General features: G+C 42.9%; 1 protein-coding gene and 1 long non-coding RNA gene across 4 annotated transcripts in view; both read right to left on the bottom strand.

Annotated features, from left to right (window-relative positions):
* MPP7 (MAGUK p55 scaffold protein 7) overlaps positions 1 to 8,339 on the bottom strand; it is a 157,636-nt gene extending 149,297 nt beyond the window's left edge. For 2 of the 3 annotated variants that reach the window (XM_056336003.1, XM_056336001.1), the window contains exons 1-2: positions 8,191 to 8,339; positions 3,252 to 3,327 (exon numbers count right to left, since the gene is read on the bottom strand). The gene's annotated coding sequence lies outside the window, so the exon portion shown is untranslated. The remainder of the gene's footprint in view (positions 1 to 3,251; positions 3,328 to 8,190) is intronic. The other variant, XM_056336002.1, reaches the window with a different exon arrangement.
* A 1,036-nt stretch (positions 8,340 to 9,375) lies between these two features.
* Positions 9,376 to 15,992, bottom strand: LOC130148315 (uncharacterized). Its single transcript, XR_008821520.1, has 3 exons — positions 14,955 to 15,992; positions 12,645 to 12,865; positions 9,376 to 9,716 (listed from the first exon to the last, which is right to left on the bottom strand). It is a non-coding gene; the product is annotated as an uncharacterized LOC130148315 (long non-coding RNA).
* Between the last annotated feature and the right edge of the window lie 7,442 nt (positions 15,993 to 23,434).

The raw sequence follows: 23,434 nt of genomic DNA on the forward strand, positions 1-23,434 counted from the left end.
GTCTGCCTCTATTCATAGAGCAGTAAAAAGTATTTAACTAGAAACCCATCTTCCTACAGGATGCTTTAATTCTGAATAATTAAAAAAAAAAAAAATCTAATACCACCTTTGGTTTGCCGAGCCAGAAGTGAACCACCAGTAAAATGTTACTGGGTTGAGACTACCTGTCTTCATACTACCAGATGTTGGTCATTGTGTTTCTTGGTATTTTTTTCAGTCAGTCAAAGTGACGATAACCAATCACAAATTACTTGGGTCACACACACACCCCATCTCTTCTCCAAAAGTAGCATTTTGCAAGGTTTCTGAAGTTTTCTTGGTATTCCATGACTCACTAAGTATAATTAGCAGATCAGCTAAGGTCCTACTGTGAGAAAAGGTTATTGAGTTTGCCAACCTTTCCTAACAGGTATCACCCAAAAATCCTGTGCTGTATGCAATGTGGGGATCCGTTTCTTTGCAAAATTCAAATACTTGTCATATTAATGTCTGCACATTCTTTTTAAATCAGACACCCAGGGAAAGAAAAAAAAAAGAAAAAAGTTTTACAGCTCTGCTATAGTATCCTTTTGTACCCAAAACACTTAAACACTTCCTCTACAGCCATGTCAGCTACAGAGTCTTCCTTTCAGCCAAACTTCTGTATTGGTTTCTAACACCCTTCTGTTCTCACCCCAACCTTTTTTTCCTCTTGAAATGAAGATACTTAAGTCTTCATTTATGACCATGAACAATGTCAGTAAAAACCCTAATGAGAAGGAATCTTAATTATCAAGTAATAAATGCATATTTACCATGAAATTAGCAGTTAATATTGAATACAGTATGAAGTGTTAGAAACCAGGTTTTTTGTAGCTTCTAGGAAACAAAAGCCATTTACAGCTTGGCACAACCAAGTTTTCAACTTTTTTCTAATTGTCAAACTGTTTCTTTGACTGCCATTTCCTCCCGTAACTGCCTTACAAATCCTTCTCTTCATGGCACTCACAGCAGAACTTTCCAGATCCAATTGCCTAGGAAGACGTTTTCCTCTACTGCTGCAGTCCTGAAATCTGCTATTTCCAGCCACAATCTCTCCTTCGGCCTGGGTGCTAGCACACCCACCATCCACTAGAAGTGGCTATCTTCCAGCAGAATCAAACAGAGGAAAACTACGACAGTATTCAACTGTCCCATTTGCTAGCTCTAGCCATGGTTCTAAACAATAGACAACATCCATCTTTTCTACAGTCCTTCCAAAAACGTGTTTGCCGGATGACTGACTTCTATCTTTCCTCAGTACTCAGCTGCTGCATGTTATTTTTGCTCTCCATTTTTACTATCAAGACTTCTTGAAGCTGGATAGTCTTCCCTGAGAAGTGCCCAGAGTATTTCGCCCGACCTGTTCCAGATCTCACGGCCCAGGCACATGACTCTCACAGCAGTCAGATGAGGGACCAAAGGCACCACTCAACACCTACCTCAAGGCATGCTATTCACAGTTTTGTCCCCTGAGGTTTGTTTGCCATTTTGATACCCTTGCTCAGACTGGTCATGGCAGCTGGAAGGTGGTTCAAGTCACTGTCTGATCATATTTCAAACACACGACAAGCTTTCGAAGCTGGGAGCCAGGCACTGCAGCTTGATCCAGACAGTTTAAGACTTGCTGGGCTATAGTACTTGTAGTGTCTTAATATCAAGACAAAATTTCCTGCACATCCAATTGTGATGTTACTTCAGAACAGACTTGAATCTTTGAGGAAGTAGCCAATCTTTGAATAAGAAACCTACAACAGCTCTGCAGTAGAGGCTGAATGTCCCTTTGCCCATAGGAAATTAAATGCTAGAACTGAGCTGGCAGGACTGATGTTACAGGTTGGTTACATATGTACTGGAGGGAGCACAGACTTACTGAATCAGTTAACCTTGGAGATGAGGCAGCAAAAGACACCTTTCAGGGTCTCAAGGATCTGCAGATGGCAAGAGAGCAGCAGCAAAGCCAGGATAGGGTGTGCCCCAGGCAAGGCAGCTAACAAAAGGCTGCTGTTTGTCCTGGTGGGAGCAACAGTCACTTCGCCTTGGGCTGGTACAAGGGAGAGCATTAGGGGAGAAGCAAGGATTTTTACATATGACCTGCAGAGTAGAGATTTCATATTCTTGTTAGAGTTCAGCTTCTATTCACCTTAACAAGAGAGCAAGCTGCTCATGTAGAAGCTGGTTGTGGTCGCTTCTCCAGCACTGCTAGTCTCAAGATGACACAGCTTCAGCGTTCCCCCTTCCACATGCGCGTTTCACTTACAATGCAGTGCCAACACAGAAGTTAACTGTGTTCACAGCTTCCCAAATGACCCAGATTACAATGAGATAATTAACTGCTCATGAACAGCTATTCATTGCAACTATCACAGTATCTGTTAAACCATTGAAAAGCCTCATTATTTTATCTGTCAAACCTCTAAAGTTTAAGACTGCTTCTTTAGATCAGTTCTGGTTTTCAACTCTTCTGGACTGTGATAAAAAACCCAAGGTTTTCTATCAGTTGAACTTGCAAGGTATTTTCTAAAATCACAGGAACACCACTCTCCATCTACCAGTTGAAGCTTCTGATTTGGCCACATGTAACTTGTGAAATAATTATATTCCACTCTATTTATAATTAGCAATGTCAAGTCCATCTTTGTAGACACCATTCATGGCATATTGTCTGTGGAACAGCAGCTCTGCATTGCACATCTGAAACTACATTGTTCTTTTTGGAACAGTTTAGTTTGCTGAATCCAAGCTCAGTCCACCAAACAATACATTACGAACACAGTATTTTCTGTGCTCTTTATATAAATGGATGTGTACATTTCCAAGTTCTGAAACATACCCAGTAGCTCTGAAACAGAGTTTTACTCTATGCTTAAAACTTGTTGTGGTATCAATTGTGTAACACATTTTGTAGTCAGTTATCATGAACTGTTGGCTGTATTAGCAATACACTTTCCTATTTTTTTTACAACTTATACCATCATATATAATGAAATAAGAAAATTTAGTCATTCTTGACTGAAAAAAGAGGCTGTATTTACAAGATAATAAAGCAAAACACAATTAACAATACTTAGACTACATATTGGTACAACAGCTTTATTTATTAATATTAAGCATGATAGAAAATTATTCTTGGTCTTTCATAATAATCCACACATTTTTTGTAGAAAACAAATGACAGCCTAGTCCAGCATCAGAAAACAGTGGATAAAAGAGTTATCATAAGGTAATCCTACCTGGATGACCGTTTTTACTTCAACAGGGACTTAAGATATGCATTTTCCAGACTATGGAGCTGAGAATCTGTGAGGCCTGAAGGAAAAAGGAAAGGCTCATAGTAATATGACATTGGTTCTAGTCAGCATTGGAAATACTACCTATTTTCATGATTTTATTCTCAGTGTTAGGAACACAGGTTTAAAGTAGTTAACTTCCCAGCAACTGTTTTTCTATGAAGCCCTGCAGAAACAAGAAAAGTCAGAAAAGACTTATTTAAGCTAGGAAGAGAAAGGATTTCAAGTCGCAAATTTGTTCAGGCCTCCACGCCTGTCCTAGATAAAGTGGTCTTAAAGTGGTAATTAAGCAAAATAATGATTTCAAAATGGGTGCAGATAAGCTTTGTCTGACATATAAATATCTGTAAGACTTCACAGGTGTATAACCACATTTTAGACATAAACAATATGCAAGTTCTGGCACAAAACTTTAGGTGTAAGCCTTCTCCCACTGCACTTAATGGGTCCATATTGAAAACCCTTCAGGCACTTGTGACTTCATGGTTGTGGTAAAGATGGTCATTTCTTCGGTTCGTGATGGCTGATCACTCTGCTTCGGAAAGTCAGCAATAACCTCAAAACCATTACTAACTGTGCTTACTGACATGCAGCAAATGTCGTTTTGAACACTCCACCTGGCATCATGCCCTGCCTAATCCTCGTACAAACTGAAAACACCCAATGTCTCATCTTGGCAATAAGCTGCAGGAACAGAAATGGGGCAGCAAACCAGAATGCACGTGGGGAACAGAACCACAGCAACCCTGCCAGATGTATGGCAAGCACCTAAATCAAAACAGGGTAAAAAACATCAAAGGAGACCTATTCTTTCTATGTTCATACGTCACCATCTCTTCTGCGCACCGCAAACTACAATGTTCACATCTCCAGCTTCGTAGTTATATAATTCAGTTTGTAGTTAAAGTTTATTGATTGATTTAATGTTTATCTTTATATACTGATGTCACTGAAGACTTAAACAATAAGCTCATTTCAAGAGCTTTTGGTTGCAGTCTTATTACATCACTGACTGTACTTCACATGGCTGAGAACTAAGAAAGCTTTAATTTTTGTTCTTTAAAACTAGCAAACAACTCCCAAGGTTGACTCTTTCTTTTATTGAAGGGGGTATTGACTATTTTTCTTTTAAAGGGTACTATTGTCTAGGCTGGATTTTAACTTGATCTGTTATTTCATACAAGTAACATAAGAACAGCAATAATGGGATCAATATTAGCCTTCACAGCTGAATGGAAATGCGACAAGAAACGAGATGTTGGCCACATGTAACAAGATGCGATCCCAAGAGATTGAATATACTGAAACCCTTTAACATTAGCAGCTCATCTTTTCTCCAGAGCTCACAACTGGGAGCTAAGGTCAATTCTACACATGATTCATAATGTAGATTAATAAATTATTTTAGGGACAAAACCTGGAGTCCTGAAAACTAGTCTGCTTAACACTGTTGCTTAAGAACACATGGAATTTGTTAGCCTTTCAAGGGGGGTGGGGGGGGTGGGGAGAGAAGGTATTTGTGTTCTTTGGTAGCCAAGCATAATGAACATCGATATTCAAGAACACCAAAGTAAAGTTTTGTGCATCTTCAAACACACACTATTCTTGTTTTCTGCTGGTTTTCCCCTAAATGCCAGACTGCTAGCTGAAATAAAGAGCATGTCAATGTACCTCTATGATTTATCACTGTCTTTGGAAACTCACTTGTCAAAGAACTTTACTGCATACCCCGTAGTTATGCCCAAAATGGTTCTGTATAATACGCAAACATAAGAGTCAGAGCTGCTCTCAGACCTGCCATACGGCCAACATGACATGGGACAGGGCTAGTAGTCTGAACTGTCAAGGGATGTGAAGGACACTGCACTGTAAAAGTTATCTGATGTGTATTAAGTAATGCTTGCTCCCCGTCTTTCTAATTCCGTAATACAGGGCAAGGCACTGTATTAGGTAAGTATGATATCACTTGAGATGTAAACACCCACGATCCGCTGAAAGCAGGTATAAATGAATTCTGCTATATTATTATATTTCTAAGACTAAAATTAGGAAGAGTCAAGTTAATATATTGCATGTTTTCCTTAACGAACAAGGAACAGTAGCAACCAAGATGAAAACTTTTCAGAAGACAGGGTCAGGAAGAGTATATACACTACAGGCTGGGATTAAACTGCATTAGCACAACTATGTGGGAAGGTTTCATGACTCCTACACATAATTCATGTAGTTGTAGATGGTGAAACTTGCTTAATTCACTGCAACAACTTTCCAGAAGATGCTCTAGAATACAACTAACAGACACTTTGCTAGCAGTGAGACAGGATTTTTTTCCTGGTTTTACTTATTTTCAAAGGAATTTCTACAGTAAACCTTAACACAGAGGAAGTGATTTAAAGGGAAGATGCTACTGAAGCACTTTTTATAGATCCCTTCTGCTCCCTTCCATATGCCAGAGAAAAATGAAAGGCTCACGGGTACCCAGGTGCTTGCCACATAAAAAGGGGAGATACAGCACAGGAAGGCAGGCATTGCAACACCGTAAGAACAGATGGGAGTTCCAGCAGATTCCAACAACATCTTCGTGAGAAGCACAGTACTCCCACAAGGCACTCAGGAAAGGGCTGGAAGTTGCCACTTAGAAAACATACTTGTGACCGTTTCCTATCGGGAGTTGGGATGTCCTATAAGCGTTAACAAAAAAGCACATAAGCATCCAAAGTAATAGTACATTCATTCATTAGCTTGCTTTCTCTGCACCTGGTATTGACTTTCACATCACACTCTTAAAAACTTAGAGCTCTGACACCTGCCTGAATTAAAATTTAAATTCCAAATGGCATGCTACTACACAGAAAACACTTTATTACAAACACAAAAACGCCATACTAGCTCAAGGTCCATCTAACACAGCATCCTGTCCCTAATGAGGACTGCCAGCATATGCCTAGAGAAGAGAACAAGAACAGAGTAAACACACAGCAACCCTTTCCTTGATGTTCTTTGCCACTGACAGTGTGATTTGCAGCTCTGGGATTTCCTTTGTCTCATTTTAAGTATACACTTGTAAATATGAACACATTCACATTAAAGTCCAAAGCTATTCCTGAGTCTGAAATCAATTAAATCAACTTTTCTCCATTTAGGTTACTGCTTTACTCCTTTTCATTCTGATGAATAAACGGGCACAGTTGAAACTGGTAAGTTTCATTCATTCATTCCCTGGCTCTACAAGATTAAAATCTAAATTAACTGTGGCTTTAATACAGCTTTTAGAAGCTGCATGCAATCACTCATTCTGAATACAAAAAAACTTACTCAATCCAAACAGTGATATCTAGCAAAATCCTACCGTTAACTCTAGGTAAGATTAAAGATTTGATCCACATCAATTAGAGCAAACAATACACTCAGTAAAAGAATAACCTAGTTGTAAACTAAATAAGATCTTTCTGTAAATACGGCCAAGATTTAACATCCTTCCATAAAAGGGACCTGAAGGATGACGATAATACCTCGTACCAAAATTCTAATTACTATATTTTAAAATTAACACCTACAAAAAGTAGGTTTAAGCCCCCCCAAAAAAAACCCCACCAAAATAAAAAACCCCTACACAGCCTCGTTAAAATGGGGCTCTTAATCTAAGTTAACTTGAAAATAAAAACTCTGAACCTCATTCAAAAAATGTAACTGTAAAAAAAGAAATGCTGAATTCAAGTACTGAAGATTGCCATGAGGCGTAAAGATGTTAGTCGCCACTGTCCAGACTATTCAGTCTTCTTCCAAGGGAAGAACTAAAAAAAAAAAAAAATATCACCGAAAGCTATTGCCCCTGAAGTTATTCTATCGCTTATTTAAAGGGAAGGAAAGGCAAAGATGCAGTGAGCTGTTTAAGAAATCAAATAAAAGAAAATGCTCTAGAAACGCAGAAAGGCAGTTTGTTACAAATACAGAATAAATAGAACGAAACTAGGAATTCAGAGGTAAAAACGCAAAAGCAGCATGCACAGGCGCCTACCGCTCTTTCGAGCTCTTACACCAAATATCATTTACGTTCTCCACATGCAACACGCCAAATTAGTAACGCTATCTACTGCTCAACACAGATTAAACGTAGTCATTAACAAAATGAGCAAGGAGCTGGTTTCACAGGTGACTGAAGTCATTCTCTGCCAATTCATAAAAACACCTCATCGTACCGATAACCTATAGATTAAAGTTTATGAGTCTCCCGAGCCCAGCTGCGTAGCCCGATGCCACTGAATGGTTTACTCACGTCCACTGCCGGCCGCAAGCGAGCTCTCCTCACCCCCTCCCCGCAGCCCGGCGGGCTTTACCAGCCCGGCACAGCCGCAGCACCAGCCCTGATTAAATTCTCCGCTCCCCCCACACTCCCGCCTGCCGGGCGGATCTCGCCGTGCCCGCGGGCAGCCCCGGGCCTGCCTCCCGCGGCGGCGGGGCGAGACCTCCCCTCACGGTGCCGCGGCGGCGGCGGGGGGCGCGGGAGCCGCCTCAGGCCCGCGGGGCCCCCCGCCGCCCGCGCGCACCGCACGTGCCGGGGCCGGGGGGCTTACCGGGCGGCGGCGGGGCAGGGGGCGGGGGCCATCTTGGAACCGGCGCCCCGCGCAAGGGGTGCGGAGCCCCCTCACAACGCCGGGACCGAGATCCCACAGCCGGCACCTGCCGCATTCCGGCCCCCCCGCCGGCCGTCTCCCCCCGCCGCGGTCCCGCCGGCAGGGCGCAACCCCGCCGCGCACCTCGGAGCACCCCTACCCCGGCGGCGCTCGGCGACCGCCGCGCCCCGGCCGAGCGGTGGGGCACCCCCCCGCTACAGAGGCGCTACAGAGGCGCTACAGAGGCACTACAGGGCTGCGGCTCCTACCTGCGACCGGGCCTCCCGGGTGGCAGCGGGCGCGCCCCAACCTCCCTCTACCCGCGGAGCCGCGCGCCCCGGCTCCCCATCGCCACCGCCGCGCTGGGCCGGGCCGGGCACGCCGGGCCCCGCCCACCTGGGCCCGCCCATCAGGGCCCGCCCACCGGGGCGGGGCCCCGCGCACCGCGGAGCCCAACGGCCGCTCGCCAGGCGCGACCCCGGCCCCCCCTTCACACGGGCACGCGCCGAGGCAGGGCTCGCGCTCCATTGGCTGGGGACTGAGGACCGCGCACGGCCGCGCACCGATTGGCCGCGGTGGCAGGCGGGTGCCCGCCCCGCGAGGTCGCGTGACGCCAGGTGGCGGGGGCTCGGCGGGAGCGGGCTGGGGCGTGGGGGTCGCGCTGCCTCGCCTTCTCGCCGTTCGGTGCCGGGGCGCTTTGGGGCCTGGCGGCACAGGCTGGGGCCGGGGGGGTCCGCCGCGGGGGCGGGGCGGGAGGAGAACCGCCGGTTCCCGCGGCGCGGCGGGAGTGCCGTGCTGCGCCACGCGCGGCTCCCCTCTGGTGCGGGCCCTCCTCCGCCCGCCCTGGTGCGGGCCCTCCCGGTGCTGCGTGTGGCCGGGGCGCGGCACCGCGTGTCGCCACGGTGCCTAGGGGGCCCGCAGGAGCCTCCGCGGGGTCGCGGTGCGGTGTTTGGGTCTGGCCGCTCCCCTCGGGGCTGCAGAGCCGCGCACCGAGGACATAATTCCCTGGAGCTGGCGGGGGAGCGGGGCTGCGGGATGGACAGGGCTTGGTAGCTGGCAGGGGCAGCGGTGGCTTCACCAGGACAGGCTGCAGGCCTTACCTGTGTGTGAAGGGATGAGGCTAGTCATTGAGTAAATCTATTCTTAACGGTTAATTTTTCATATAGTAAAGTATCCCAAGGATTCTTCCGGTCTTTTCCAAGTGGAGGAATACATTGGGATTATAAATACATGTGTTTGCAACAGCAGTGCTGCCCAGTGTCCACAAAACCCAGCATTTAGTGCACCAGGCAGTCAACTCGCAGCAGTGAGACCCTGGTCTATGCCAGGCTGTATTGGTACTAGTTCTTGGCTAACCTCAACCTATGTTGTTACAAGTGGTTTGGGACAGCTTTAATTGTTCTGTACTTAGTGGGGCCTTTCTGCATTGCCATCAAGTAGTATTTCAAGTGAAATGTTTAATTGTGACAAAAATTCTTTGAGATCTATAACCAGTTCCAGAAGACTATTAAGTTGCTTACAAGTTCATCACGCTTCTTGGGGCAGACCTTTTATTATTAGGCACACATAGCTGTGTACTGTATAATGCAACTAATCTCATTCAGCATCCTCCGACATCTGTTCCTGTTCAATGTAAAATTATGGGATTTTGGCACACTACAGGATTTCATTATGTTGTCAATCATTTTTGGTTTAGATCAGAAAATCATTAACAATTACTTCCTTCTTATCCTTATCTTCAAAGACTTGGGAACATGATCCTTCCTTTTGTGATCCATCAGCAGCTGAAGCATTCCTGAAAGGAAACCAGTTGAACATAGGTGGTTAGTTTTTTGAATAAACTATTCTCAAAGACAGCAGAGTAATTACAATGCCTAGAAGCGCTAGACACCTCAAAATGTATCCCAGTTTCTGGATGAATACATATATCTTGTGTTTTTTGAGATATTTTAAATATTCCTCTCGCTTTCCTTTTAAATAAATATTTCACAAGATTAAACAGATGCCAAGCTAATAATTTCCTCCTTTTTTGCTGTGTACCACCCAAGTACTTTTTCATATCTTAAGACGTAACCTCATTTGGAAAACTAATTAAAAAAAAAAAACAACCAAAAAAAACCCCCAACCAAACAGTTCAGATTTCTGGTATTTTTTATGCAAACTTTTAGTTGAGGCCAGGCTGTTGTATGAAAAACTTAAATTCCCCAGGATGAAAGCGCTGACTGACACTAAGCAACAAAACTCCAAAACAAGGCTTCTGGCCAGAAGGATGAATTGCCATTGTACCCATCCAAGTATTACCCTTCTTTTCCTATTGTAGCATTTGGCAAGAGTGAGTTGAGCCCTCCATTGGTTTTGAAAAAGGGTGTATTCTCCACAAACTCAAAACAAAGCAACTCCTGTAAGCTGAACACTCCCATGTGATAGCAAACGAGATGAAAGTAAGGAGAGAATGAAGAGCTTTCAACAGGTCAGTGCTTTTTCCAAAGCCAAGGGAGACAACCATCTCCAGAGGATATTCTCCAGCATGACTTTATTTAAAGAACTAAGCATCCCAAAGCCATTAAATCAGTCTGAGTCTGAAAGTCTAAGAGCCAGACTAAAAAAAGATAGCTAGGGAATTAAATTTAGGCAGGTTAGATGCCATTCTCCTTTTAATTTCTTCCCAGGGATTTCTTCGGTGGAAAATGTCAGGAAGAAATGAGACACTTAAGAAGCTGCTGTGACATGCTAGTTCCCAAAACAGTTTAGACATGACTGATAACAGCTGGGAGATTTTCTTCTGTTTTGCTGACGTGGTTGGAAATCTGCAAAAGCAGCATCTGAAATCTTCTCTCAAGAGAATGCAACAGTAAAATGACATCTCAGGTGGTACCACGTTTGCAGATCACTGTAGGCCCACAGAATATTCCTGGCTGCCTCTAAAGATCTAGCTGATCACAAGGTGTTGGCACCTCTCTTCTCTAGTTGCTAAGTTGGTGTTACAAGGCAGCTAAAGCATACTAAATACTTTCCTAAAATTATTTTTTCCGTGCAGGCAATTGCTATATCTGGCACAAAGATGTTGTATGATCATTAATGGGAAGCGAAACTGAGCCAGTTTCTCGTCAAAATGTAGCCAGCCCTATGGGATGATTTGAGAACTCCTGGGTTAAATATGTTTAGTTGTGTGTGCGTAGAAACTGCTTTGGTGTTCTTCACCTCCTGACACTGACGCTTCCGCTGTGCATAGCTGAGATTCTTGCATAATTTAAGCGAGCCATCTCAGGTGTCTCCCACTCTGTTCAGAGCAGCATTTGAGCTGTTCCCCGGATTTTGGCACACAGCTTGTATCACATAATATTTACAGAAGAGTTTACCAGACCTGATTATTTAGAAAATTTCCTAGAGAATAGAGATTTTTTTTCCAGACATATATTTGAATGGCTTCCAAAATATTTATGATGGCTGCCTTCAGTCAAGTTTTTTATTTCCTTGATTTTAGTCAGTATAACCAATTTAGTCGTTTTTCTGTCTCAAATTCCACTGTTGTTAGCACAAGTGAAATAAACAGTCGTAGACATCTGTTTTTTTCTGATGCATTGTAAATGCTTGCTGGGGTTTTTGTGTTACTGTTTCATCTTCATGGTATTCCAGCAGACAGCCTTGTGGCTAGCACAAAGGACTGGCTGAATGGAACTGGAACCAGCAAAAAATCTTGCCAGTCATGGCAAACTCAGGATACTGGAAAATGTAATATCTCAGTCATTGCAAATTGAGCATACTGGAAAATATGTAAAACCAGATTCATTTATTAAAAGTGTATTTATTTTGTTTTCTCACTTTTTCCCATTATAATTGCAAACCCTTCTGAAATTTGCTGTTCAGGAAAACTCTGAAGTATACCTAGGTACAGTAAATGATTTATGCAAATTATTTTATTGAAAGAACATGCACATTCATGCGTACACATTATTTGCCTGGTCTTCCTATTACAGATGCAACCTGTAGTAAAATCCTAGTTTGTTAAAGCAAAGGACTGCTCTAGAGACTCCAGATTTCTGACTGATGTGGTAGAAATCTGTATGTTTGTGTAGGGCACATGGATCTTGAATACATACGTTAAACATTATTTTTTGTTGCTTTAGGTTGTTTTCCTGAGGAAACAGGGCTTATGATATTTTGATGTTCATGAGCAATCTATCTCTGAGTCCCCCTTACCAATTTCTGAATTTTTCTAGCTGCACTTAAGGTAATTGTAACTTTCTTCTTTCATTATATTTATAAAAATCTCAAAATACATCAGGTTTTTTCCCTTCACCTTGTAAGCTTTTGCTGTCTATAGAGTTCTCAGTATTTTTCTGTGAGGCTACCTCTATGATGTTCTTGTATATCAGAATTTCTCCTCAGGATCCAGCTACCATAAAGGTACATTTATGATGTTGACAGACATCTTCAGATCTGGCCTTTTTATTCTTCTATGCGCTCAGTGAGCTTGCCATGGCTGTTTTTGCTGTGCATAAGCTATTTTGAATATTCATATAGTTTTGATAAATAACCAACCTCAGTTTTGTCCCTTCACCAAAATATCTCTTGTTCTTCTTGCTCAGTCTTAACAGTTTTCCTTACTGCAAACCATGTTGATATCCCTTCTGCCATTTGTACCACCAACTTCTCACTTATGAAGCAGAAATTACATAAAGTTGATTCAGCAGGAATACAACAGTTTGTCACAACAATTTACCTGTTTGATTGACATTTCATATTCTGTTTCACTTTTAATTCTTTCCTGAATATCTTCCTCATGATCTTGCTTCTAAACCATATCAGATAAGCTGTTCTGCAGAAACTTTTCCAATCAGCAAGCTATGATCCAATTTGCTGAACTTTGCAATACATCCATTGGTACTCCATCCAACTTGAGAAATTCTGTTGGAGCCTTCTCTGACTTGCAGTCCTCCTGTTCTGAAAAGTTAATTATATCAATAATGAATGCTATTTCAGGTTTTAATGGTGGCAGTTCTCTTATCCATATAATTCAATCATTTCTCATACAATTCCTCATTGTATTATCAGTGTCTGATGATCCCTTGTTTTTCTTACTAGAATCTCACACGTTAATGATTTATTAATTCTGGTTTTCAGTTAAAACCCTTCCATTATTGACATGCAGAAATCAAACATCTCCTCGGTTTTGCTGCCATCTCCCAATCCCTGGCATACCTACTGGTATTTAATCCTGTTTAATGGGTTGGATTTGCGTAACTAAGCCACCTACCACCACCAAAGTGCACTGAACCAGGAGCAGATACATCCTTCATACTTCTCAATATTCCCATTATATTTTAATAAAGTGCTTGGAGAGGAGAAAACCACATACAGTTGAAACTAAGAACAAATAATTAGTTTTTTCAATACTTCTAAACAGGGGTGTAATTTATGAGTTAAGTGCTGATGTTAAAGTTTCTTATAAAGCAACTTCAGGATTTGTGGCGGAGTTGTGAAAGAAGTAAAAACATAATGAATGTGAAGTTTAGGATGTCCCTAATTAGGCTTCCACTTCATTTTGCTGAACTCCTGGGAGCGTGAACTGTTTGCATCACAAGATAGTTACAATGTTACTGCTTTCTTTCTCTTGGCAGTTGCAGAAAACTACGATTAATTAATTTGGATGTGTCTGCAAGCCAAGAATGTGCTGTTTCATGAGTGCGATCCTGCATGTGCATTTTAGTCTTCCGTTCACAGACTAAGGAGAACTCTGATGCTTAGAGATCAAAGTCAGAAGCCAGGGAGTGTGATCCACATGATCAAAACATGTGGTTTTGAATGGCAGACAGAAGAAATACCAAAAAAAGAATAGAATTTGGTTGGATAAGCAGCTATCATTTCATTTCAACTTGCTATCAGATGACCTAATCTCATTTCCCTACGTTTTTTCCCCTCTAACCCTGTCTAATACCCTCTTGCTGCTGCAAGGCAGAGTGCAGAACACCTGTGCAAACTGGAGGTAAGGCAATGAGCACAACCTGCAGCTCCTTTCCCTTTGGGCAGTGTGTGGCTATAGAATGGAAAACAGATTACCCTTCAGTATTATCTTAAGTTATCATCATGTACAGTTGACAGTACCAAGTTTAACCTTTAGGAAATGCATTAGAAAAGAGGCAACAGCTCAGGTACAGACACAACACCAAGATTAACAGGAAATACACAACTATAATCTCACAGAAGCGCATCAGCTAATAAGAGGGAGCCAGATGTACTTTTTCACAAACTGGCATACACCTGTGACATAGCTGAGTTTAAAACTTCTCTAAGAAATCAGTGATTTTAAGCTAGCAGGAAAATGGGGTAACTGATGCTGAGTGCCTCTGGGAAACAGTCTGTTCCAGAGGAAAGAGGTTTGCTTTGGACCTAACCTTACCCTCTGAATTCACCAATGTTGCTACGTATGTGGCTGCAAATTGGGGAATATCAGAATTGGGGAGGTAGTAGTCCAGGACAGGCAAAAGTTATCAGCCCTGTGAATGTGTCCGTAATTAAATAAAGTTCGAGCAGCCATAATGCCTGAAATGCAGCACCAGCACTTGTGCATTTAGTGAGTAGCAGAGAGGATCTTTCCAGGCTGAAAAATGAGCGCCTATTACTGGCAAGATGCTCATTATCAATCCAGCTGTTACCAGTCATTATTAAGCATACTCATTCTCTATCAGATTGTTAAACAAATGTTTATTAGGGTTGCCTGACAAAAACTGAGAGCCACGTACTCCTCAGATATCAGGAAGTGCACCAGAAATTAATATAGATTTTCCTCCAGGACCTAGCAAGATCTACACCTTCCTCTTGCACCTAGCAAGGTATGGTCAAGCCTACCTTTAATATCAGGATTGCACCCAGCTGTGTTGCACTTACTCTTTACCAAATGGCCACAACAGCACAAGGTTTAGAGCTTCCTGATCTGTGCCAGATGCCTTAGCATCAGTGCTCATTCATCATCTCTGGATGACTCAATCATGCAAACACTTTGCAGGCAGTAGTGCAACAGTCTCCGATTTACCTCTTCCCGAGTACAAGCAGAGACGCTCTGAGCTCAGGCTGCAGCAAAGCTCACATCCAGGAAGAAGTGGATCACGGGTGTCTTCTGCATAAATCCACTGGCAAAGCTGTTCTTCCTTCCTGGTTGAAGCAGTCATTGCTTCCCAGACTTCCCAGAACTCTTCTTCTGTGCCTGGGCACAAGCTCCTACCTGTGAAAGGCAATTTAGTGCTAACAGGACTATGAGCCACTCAGGATCAGCAGAAATAGGGATCATAATTCTGACCAGAGCTGGTGAATGCCATACCCCTCCTTCCTTGCACTCCTCTCGTGCCAGCTCTGGAGGGGGCTGAATGAGGAACTGTACTCTTTCTGCAACTGGAAGGTTAGTGCCTTCTTAACATGACTGAAAGGCAAGTGGCTGCAACTCAGAGCTGTCATTTCATCTGTGAGTGGTGGTCTTTCCAAGTCAACATTTTTACCTCTCTAGGCTGAATAATGCACTGTGGTTCTTCGGTTTCTATTTTCATTAGCTCTTCTAGGGTGAATTGTAGACAGGCTGGCTGTGCTTGAAGCCTGCCAGCACAAGCCAGCCTACTGCAAAATCTCATTATCAGTCTCCTATTTTCAACTCACTTAAACTCTAATACTGTTCAGGTCTGCCAAAAGTGCTGTTCTGTATCTATGGAGGAACGGTCTTTTCCACCTGGAGGGTACCTTTATGGCTGTTTTGCTCTTTTTTTGTGTGTGTATGTACGTGCACATATAAGGGAGGGGTGGGAGAAAGGAACAGCTCCCCTAAGAGACAAACATCCATTTCTTTCCCTAAGCTGGAAACATATTTAAATATGCTTGCTGGGAATCAGCCCTTCAGCTGATTCTCAACACATGCAGAAGGTAGGGTGAGCAGCTCTGCCAAGTTTTTAAAGAGCCCATACAGCCCGTTACACAGGGTTTGACATTTCCGACGCAAGACCCAGCTTTCAGCTGTTTGCACCGGGCTACACTGATTCAGACTGGAAAAGTGGATACTGATTGTCTGCATCATGTGGGTGTTTTTCTTGCCCAGAGTAAGTATCAACCAAAGTGTTTAGTCATTTCTAAAGTTTTTCTCATTGAAAAATGATACATCCTTCCCACATTTAAATTAATCAAACTTTTTATGGAGAAAGTTTGCTTTGAAATTGAGCAAGGGGGGCCTTTGTTGGATGCTTTTCACTGCACCAAAGAAAATCTTCTCTTATTCAGTCAAATTTTAGGGTATTTTAAATCTCAGTTGATGGAGACACTTGCTACAGCTTAAGGGTTAAGATTGTCTCAGAGCAAGTTTATGCCTTTCGGTTAGAGTCCTGTTGTTTGTACATCATTCCCACAGTTCAAATAAGGCTCTCTGGCCCCTCTCAGCTCCTAGCCTCAGTGCACTCTCCATACAAAGCCACTACACATGCTGCAGTCCAGGATTACATGATGGAGACAGCATTTCCCAATAATGGTTGTTTCCAGCTGCTGCATGCTGAGCCGGAGCCAAGGAAGGAATGGAGAGCAGGGACACTTTCCCGCACTTTCAGTGACCTCTCTGCTGGCATTTAGGCAATGTGAAAGAAGAAGCTATCTGATTCAGAGGCAGACAGAGTAAGAGCCAGATCTAAGGTCTTGCTGTGGAGAACCAGCAGGCTGTACTGGAAGTAGGAGCATGTGGGATGAAAACTGGGACTTGGCAGAAAAGTCAGATATTCAGGATTGGCAGGACAGCAATACGGTTTTGAAGCCACCAAAGGAAATGACAGCTGGCAGAGACTGAAGATCCAGACCAAGGATATTTGGGTTGTAGGCTAAAGGGGTGGTAGAGGTGAATGTAGGATCGGGGAAAGAAATTGCCCCAGAAAGTGAGCGCAAGGAAAAGAAGCTGATAGAGAAGTTGGGATGGAGGGGGAAGGAGTACTGAGAATGCAGTCCCAGGAAAGAGGCTGGCAGTAGAAACCGGTGGAGGTGGGTAGTGCTGGCAAAAGAGTCAGGAGGGAGTTCAGGTTACCTGGGCAAGGAGACATGGAGTGTTCGCTTAGCTAGGAGTTTGAATACAAGGGGTTGTATTTAACCAATGTTTGTGAAGGACACAAATAAGGCAACAGTTGCAAGAAAACAAAAAGTAGCCAAATTATATTCTCATTGTAAAAGCCTGTAGGTGTACACTCTGAGAAGACAAGAGGGAGCCCAGGACATGAGCAGCTCCTGACCTGAGCACAGGGTCCACCCTCTCGCCACCTGCACGCTGGACTGGCCACCGCAGCTCCTCCCGACACTGTCAGGCTGCACAGGGCACTGTGCCATGCCTGCTCGACCAGCTCTAGCAGGGACACAAGAGCCCGTGGTGGGAAGGTTTGCTGATGGTGGGAGTTCCTGGAAGTGGCATTGTCACTGGCATGGTGAGTCGATGACGTCACCTGCTTCATGTGTATCTTTTACAGGGTGGATCTTCTAGATCTTTTAGTGCAATTTTTGCTTGCTCTCCGTTCACCACAACTTGGTGGTCAGGCTGTTGGCTGCATTTTAATGCCAGATATTAGGCAGAGACGTTTCAGCTATCTCAGGTAACAATATGGCTTTCATTGATTTTAATCTAAAATAATCATGGCAAGATAAAAATGATGAAATCTGTGGCAGATGAAATGTATTACAGGCTACAGCACTCATCAAATGAGTAGCAGACAATGATTACTATACTTCGTGCTGCTTTCTGGGGTAGACTCTTGTGCTTATTTTGGAAGTAGTTCCTGATCTTCCTCTTCTGACCAATGCGTATGGCCCTGACTGTGAGTGCTCAAGCTAGGCTGATCCTCTTACTCTGCATTGTGTTTAACAAAAACTCCAGCTGTCTCCAGGTTTTCTGTGTGCAGAAGGTTGTTAAGCCACACAACCTTTGGCATACTTGATGCTGGTCTTCATTTCTGTCTGCAGCGACGTCACTATTTGAGTTGAGCTACTCTACCGTCATTTAAAATCAACCAGGTACCATCAGCATTTATGAGTCTCTTATATGTGGTGTTTTGTAGACCATGAACAAACACATTCAATAAGTCTGATGCCAGCACAAGGTGTTGTGGGAATCGCTCTTCTGGAGCTCCAGGGGTGGGTTTGTGGTCCACAGCCCCAAGAAAATGTTTACCACAGAGTTAACACCTCAGTCACCACTGATACTCTTTGAGGAAGGATGACTGAAGGCTTCGTCAGTGGACTAGCATGTCAGATGGTACCAGGGGTTACTTTGAGCTGAAGCATGCTACATTTTTCTCATTCTCTTGACCATCCTTTTTAACACACTTAGCAATTGTGATGGTGTTGATGTTTCATTCCAGCAGGAAATCTGACAAAATGTCACTCACAAGACCTTACCTGAGCATGCCAGGGATGATGCCTGTCCTGCCAGGAGAGCCAGATCCAGGCATGGGTGTCTGCAGCTCCGGAGAGCACTGGGCAGTGCTGTTGTCTTCAGTAGCTTTATGCCATACTGTGGGCATCCAGCCCCGCAGCATCAGACGGCGCAGAGATGCACAGACAGTGCTAGCATTTCTTTTCCCAGTTTCTGTAGCAATTACAGCATTACACTGTCACACCTGCATATTAAGCTAGATTAAAAGTATCCCCTGACTTCAGCTTGTGATTCTTAAGATCTCTTTTTTTCTGGTAGTACCTAGTGCTATGTATCACTTTGTATGTTTAAAGCACAGTTTCTGCATCCTTGGCTCCAGCTGAGTGTGTCTGCAAATCAAATCCTAGGTTATCAAGTCAACACCCAAAACGAGGATTATGAAATTAAAGACTAACACAATAAGAAGTCCCCTGCTGGAACTCTCTACCAGGAGAGGAGCAGACTCCAGTCCTGCAGGGATTCTGCTATCTTAATTGTAAGGCAACCCTGTTTCTTCATGCACTAGCCTGTGTCATTCACAGTTCATTTTCCAGTTTCAGCAGCAATGGGAATGAGGGTCTGGCAGACAACCGATGCTTTTGGTTCAGAAACTGACTTATACCCATAGCAGGACTAGGAAAAAAAAATGCAATGTTGCAAGTAAAAACTATGCTAACAGTTAAAATTACAAAATTAGCTTTGCCAGGTTTTCATGGTTGATTGTGCAACATTAATACTGCTTGAATGTATTTTTTCTGAATACAGATACATTTATGTGCTCTGCCTCTTTGTCAGCTCATGTTCTTTGTGATCCCAGAGTGTGTTGAGAAAAAATTACAGGAGAGAGAAAAAACAGGTAAGTTAATTCGGAGTAATCCATGCACACAGCTGAAACATGTCAGCATTAACACTTCACTTCCATTTAGAATAGGAAAGACCAGCAGAAAGGATTGGAAGATGTTTTTGCAAAGAAACTCCTAGAAGGTGCTGTGTTGGGATAAGTGTAAGACTACACATACACTGTTTTATAAGAAAGGTTATAGTCCCTCTATATAAGGCTTCACCAGTGAAATAATACTTGGTTCTATAAAAAAGGATTGAAAGGAAGACTTAACGTAAGTTGACTAGGCTTTTCTTCAACATGAGAATTCATATGTAATTCTGGAAACATCACATCTGATAATGTGGTGGTTTCTATCACTGAACAGACCAGAGAGAGAGAGGTGGAACTGTCTGGTTCCACATGTGACAGCACTTTGCATGCAGTCAGTGTCACTGTGTGCAGATGGGCTTTAGTATATTCTGCTTAAGGTACTATCTTGAGCTCCTGCTTTTTGCACTGATCGGGTGGGAGCTCAGAACTAGTCTCATCTCTGGGGCACTTGCCAGACACAGCATCAGAACTGAAGTGTTACAAAGCAGACAAATAAAATGCAAAAATATTGAGGGAAAACTTGTGGACCAAGTATGCTGCTTGCTAAACCTGTCTGCCTTCCTAGACACCAGCAAAGGCTGATGAAAAAGACTCCTCTATAAAAACAAAACAGCTTGTGTGTGCCATGTCATGTTTTTCCTTTCAGAATCAGCTTGGCAGTGTCTCTTTAATGTGCAGCACTGTGAACTTAAAAGAAATCTCATTATCAGCCTTCCTAGCCTTAAGCACTTCATGAAGTATTCCATGATTGCTGGCTTGCAGATGCTGCAGTTAAGGTGCTGGGTGGTGGGGTTTTGTTTGTGTTCCCTTAGGCCCTTTTCTTGTTTTTATATGTGGCTATAAATATCTTACCTCTGAGAAAAGACATGAAAGTAATTATATAGACATTAATTAGATGCCATGTGATTATTATTTTTCAAATTCTGGAGTCACAAAGCATAACTTTTAATTACTCGTTTTTGTTTTGGGAATAGTAGTTTCTTCTTCAGACATATATCAACATGATCAGAAATATGTATAATTTATTCTCCAGAATTCTTGATTTCCCCCAGCCAACTTTTAATAAATAAGGAAACATTTGTGCCTGAATCAAAGAGTTATGCACCCCTGAGTAAAAGTTCCAGTTCTTCTGTTGTGGGTCTCAGCACTGTACATCTATCATGTTCACAGAGATTCTCAAGATAGAGATCAAAAACTTATAGTTAATTTCAGTTCATTTTTTAACTTCTAAATTAAAGACAGAAAACTTGATTCCAATGTAGTCATATCCAACCGGCTGGTAGGTGAGTAACTTTTTTTTAGCCCTTCCCCTACCACGAAACAGTTGGTACAACAAACTCATATCACTTAATTTAAACTACATCTAGATAATATTATGTGCTTATGTTGTATATTCAGGCATTAAGGAGAAGACTCCTTTTTGCAAACCATTTTGCAGAATGCAAGCATATGACTTCAGACTGACTGACCGTGTTGTATTTTTGGTAAGTAGCTTTCATCAAAATAGAAACTAGTAATGATCCATTGGTGTTAGAAACAGCTACAAATCACTGAGAACATAGGGTTTTCAGGCAGAGGATCCACTGCAGCCAGAATTCACAGGTTGCATTACTTGGGAATGAAACTGCAAGAGGTAGTTTTGAAGCCCAAGCAGCATGCAGAAAATTACTGCAGACCACAGAACTATGTGTAATAGCTGCAGAACCTCCACTGTGTCGAAGCTTTTGAAATAGCTGGGTGGAGGAGGAGGTGGATTTTGCAAACTTCTGAGTGTGTCCTAATGACTTTTAGCCTTTGATGTACTTCGGTTAATCCAATTCGGTTTCTCAGTACATACAAAATATTATAAGATTTTCTAGTATCTAGTTTCTTTCCTTTCCCCTTTCTTTCTAGTTTCTTTCCTTTTTGTTTAGTTTCTAAAGAATCAAGGCTTAGATGTCTGTCTTCCCACTAATTCTTGGATTTGTTAGCAAGTTTCAGAGTTGACACAGGTCCTAAAGATGAGTTTGAATTTACCCAGAGGTAAGTTCAATTTTGTGAAAGCAGGTGGCTGACAGAGGAAAGAAACCAAAATTGGTGACCCCGCACCCAAAAGCTACAATAACTCAACCATTATTAGTTGTCAGATCTGTTCAGGGGAGCGGAGTCTCCAAGCAAAGCACCCAAACCTTCATAAAAAGCTTCCATCAGAATTTTGCATGGATGGAAAATAGGGGGATCACAGTATAGATCCTTGGTGTAGAGAGTGTTGTACTCTGGCCATTCTTTGTCCAATATGAAAGCAGAGATGGACCATTAAATATGACGTGCATGTCCTCCTTTCCTTTCTGTCCTGTGCTGTCCCAATGTTCCCTGAGCTGCACCCCTGAAATCTCATTCGCACCTCCCAACTTACCCACCAGAAGTTCATGGAATCAGATTTGAATTTTTTGTATTTGCCATCCAAACCAGCAATTAAACTCCCCTATGCCTGCTCTCCTGAATATATACTGTAAAAAAGCTGTCTTGTGGTCATATGCTATTTCTATTTTAATTTGATTGCAGATGTTCTTGCACTTGCCCAAGGCTGGCTGTGTCTCTCACACTTGCTCTCATCTGCTTTTCCAGCCCGTATGCTAATCAAGAACACATTATTGTGAATCAATGCCACACCCGCCCTATCACCATGAAATGGCATTCTCAATCATTTAATTCTTAGCTTAAATTAAAAATTCCCTGTTTCTCAGAAGCATTCTAAACCTGCTTGCTTTTCTAAGCTTTACATCTTTATAGAAATATAACTGGATTGTGACGAGTGGCTCTTGGGATCCTTAGGCCATAGCAGTCTGGATGTCATGAAAACCTGAAAGAATATTCATAGTGATATCTTGCTGTTAGAAAATGCTACCATTAACAATTCCAGACTGCCAAAGATTATGGATTAATCTGAAGAGTGAGTCACGTCCTGGCCGGGTAGGCTTGGTGAACGCTATATGAATTACTCAGTTTTAAGCTGCTTTAGTGATCAGAGAATAAACCGCTGGGCTCAGAGAGAGAACTGGTAGTCACTTGGTGTGCACGGTGTTTCTCCTCCTCCATTTCTAATTTTGGAAATGATGTGAGAGCAGATCTAGAATGCTGGAAAGGTATTAACTAATACATGGATGATTGTGGATGGCTACCCTGGTCACAGCTGTCTGTCTTCTTTGGGAAAGGCCAACATTTAAAGCCATCTAAAGGCATCTCAGTGAGTATTTAAATTTTCAAGGCACTGGGCAACAATATTTCCCCCATAAGGAAAGAGCAAGAACACCAGTAGTGACTGTTTTCTGGTACAAAGTCATATTTTTATGGAAGGGCCGATCACCAATTTCCCAATTCTTCTCATCTTTTTAATATGGCTATACCTTGCAAGTCCAACCTTTGCATGGCTAAAAATGAGCTTGAACTATACTTTCTGCCACTCTCAAAACCGTGTAGTTCTGAATGCGCTGTCAGTGACCACCTACATTTTCCCTATCAGCAGACAAACCTGCCGCTATCTTATCTTCTGACAAACGTGTTGGTCGTTGACTGTGGGTATAGCAGCCACAGACCCTCTGATCCCTTTCTCCCAGCCTAGACCTCCTGCTCCCTTTCTTGCTGCCTGGGTCTCGTTTGCTCCATCCCTGTGTTGCACCAGCTCTGCTATATCCACCATCTTTGGCTTCTTACCTCAACCTTCCTCCCTTGTCCCGTAGTCTCTGTCCAGACAGCACTCTTTTTTTCTTCTCTCACCTCTCCCTCTCCAGCTTGTCCCTCCCTTGGGTGACCATTTCTTCTGGGTTGCCTCAGACCAGCAGCAGGCTCCAAATGAGCAGAGGAGAAACTAGCTGAAGAAAAACACCTTGGCGAGCCCCAGGCTAGCACAGAATCTCTGCAGGCAGGATCTTTGAAACCCCAAGCTGCAAAGCTCTGTCAAGACCAAACTGATCTTGCTCAGGCCCATGATTCAACCAGGCTGAGGTGGATTTCCAGGGTGGCTAAAGCACTCCTGCCAAATTCCATGGTTTTCCTCTGAAGTGTGGGGCCTTTGGGACTGTCTAAAGAAGAGGTTGCCATTCTTCTTAATATGCGGGAAACGGCACATTTTTTCTTACACTTGTTGAAAAGCGAAGCCATTTTGGCTGAAATTTTTATATAC

The sequence above is a fragment of the Falco biarmicus genome, chromosome 4 (assembly GCF_023638135.1).
Source record: "Falco biarmicus isolate bFalBia1 chromosome 4, bFalBia1.pri, whole genome shotgun sequence".
In the NCBI taxonomy this organism is placed as follows: domain Eukaryota; kingdom Metazoa; phylum Chordata; class Aves; order Falconiformes; family Falconidae; genus Falco; species Falco biarmicus.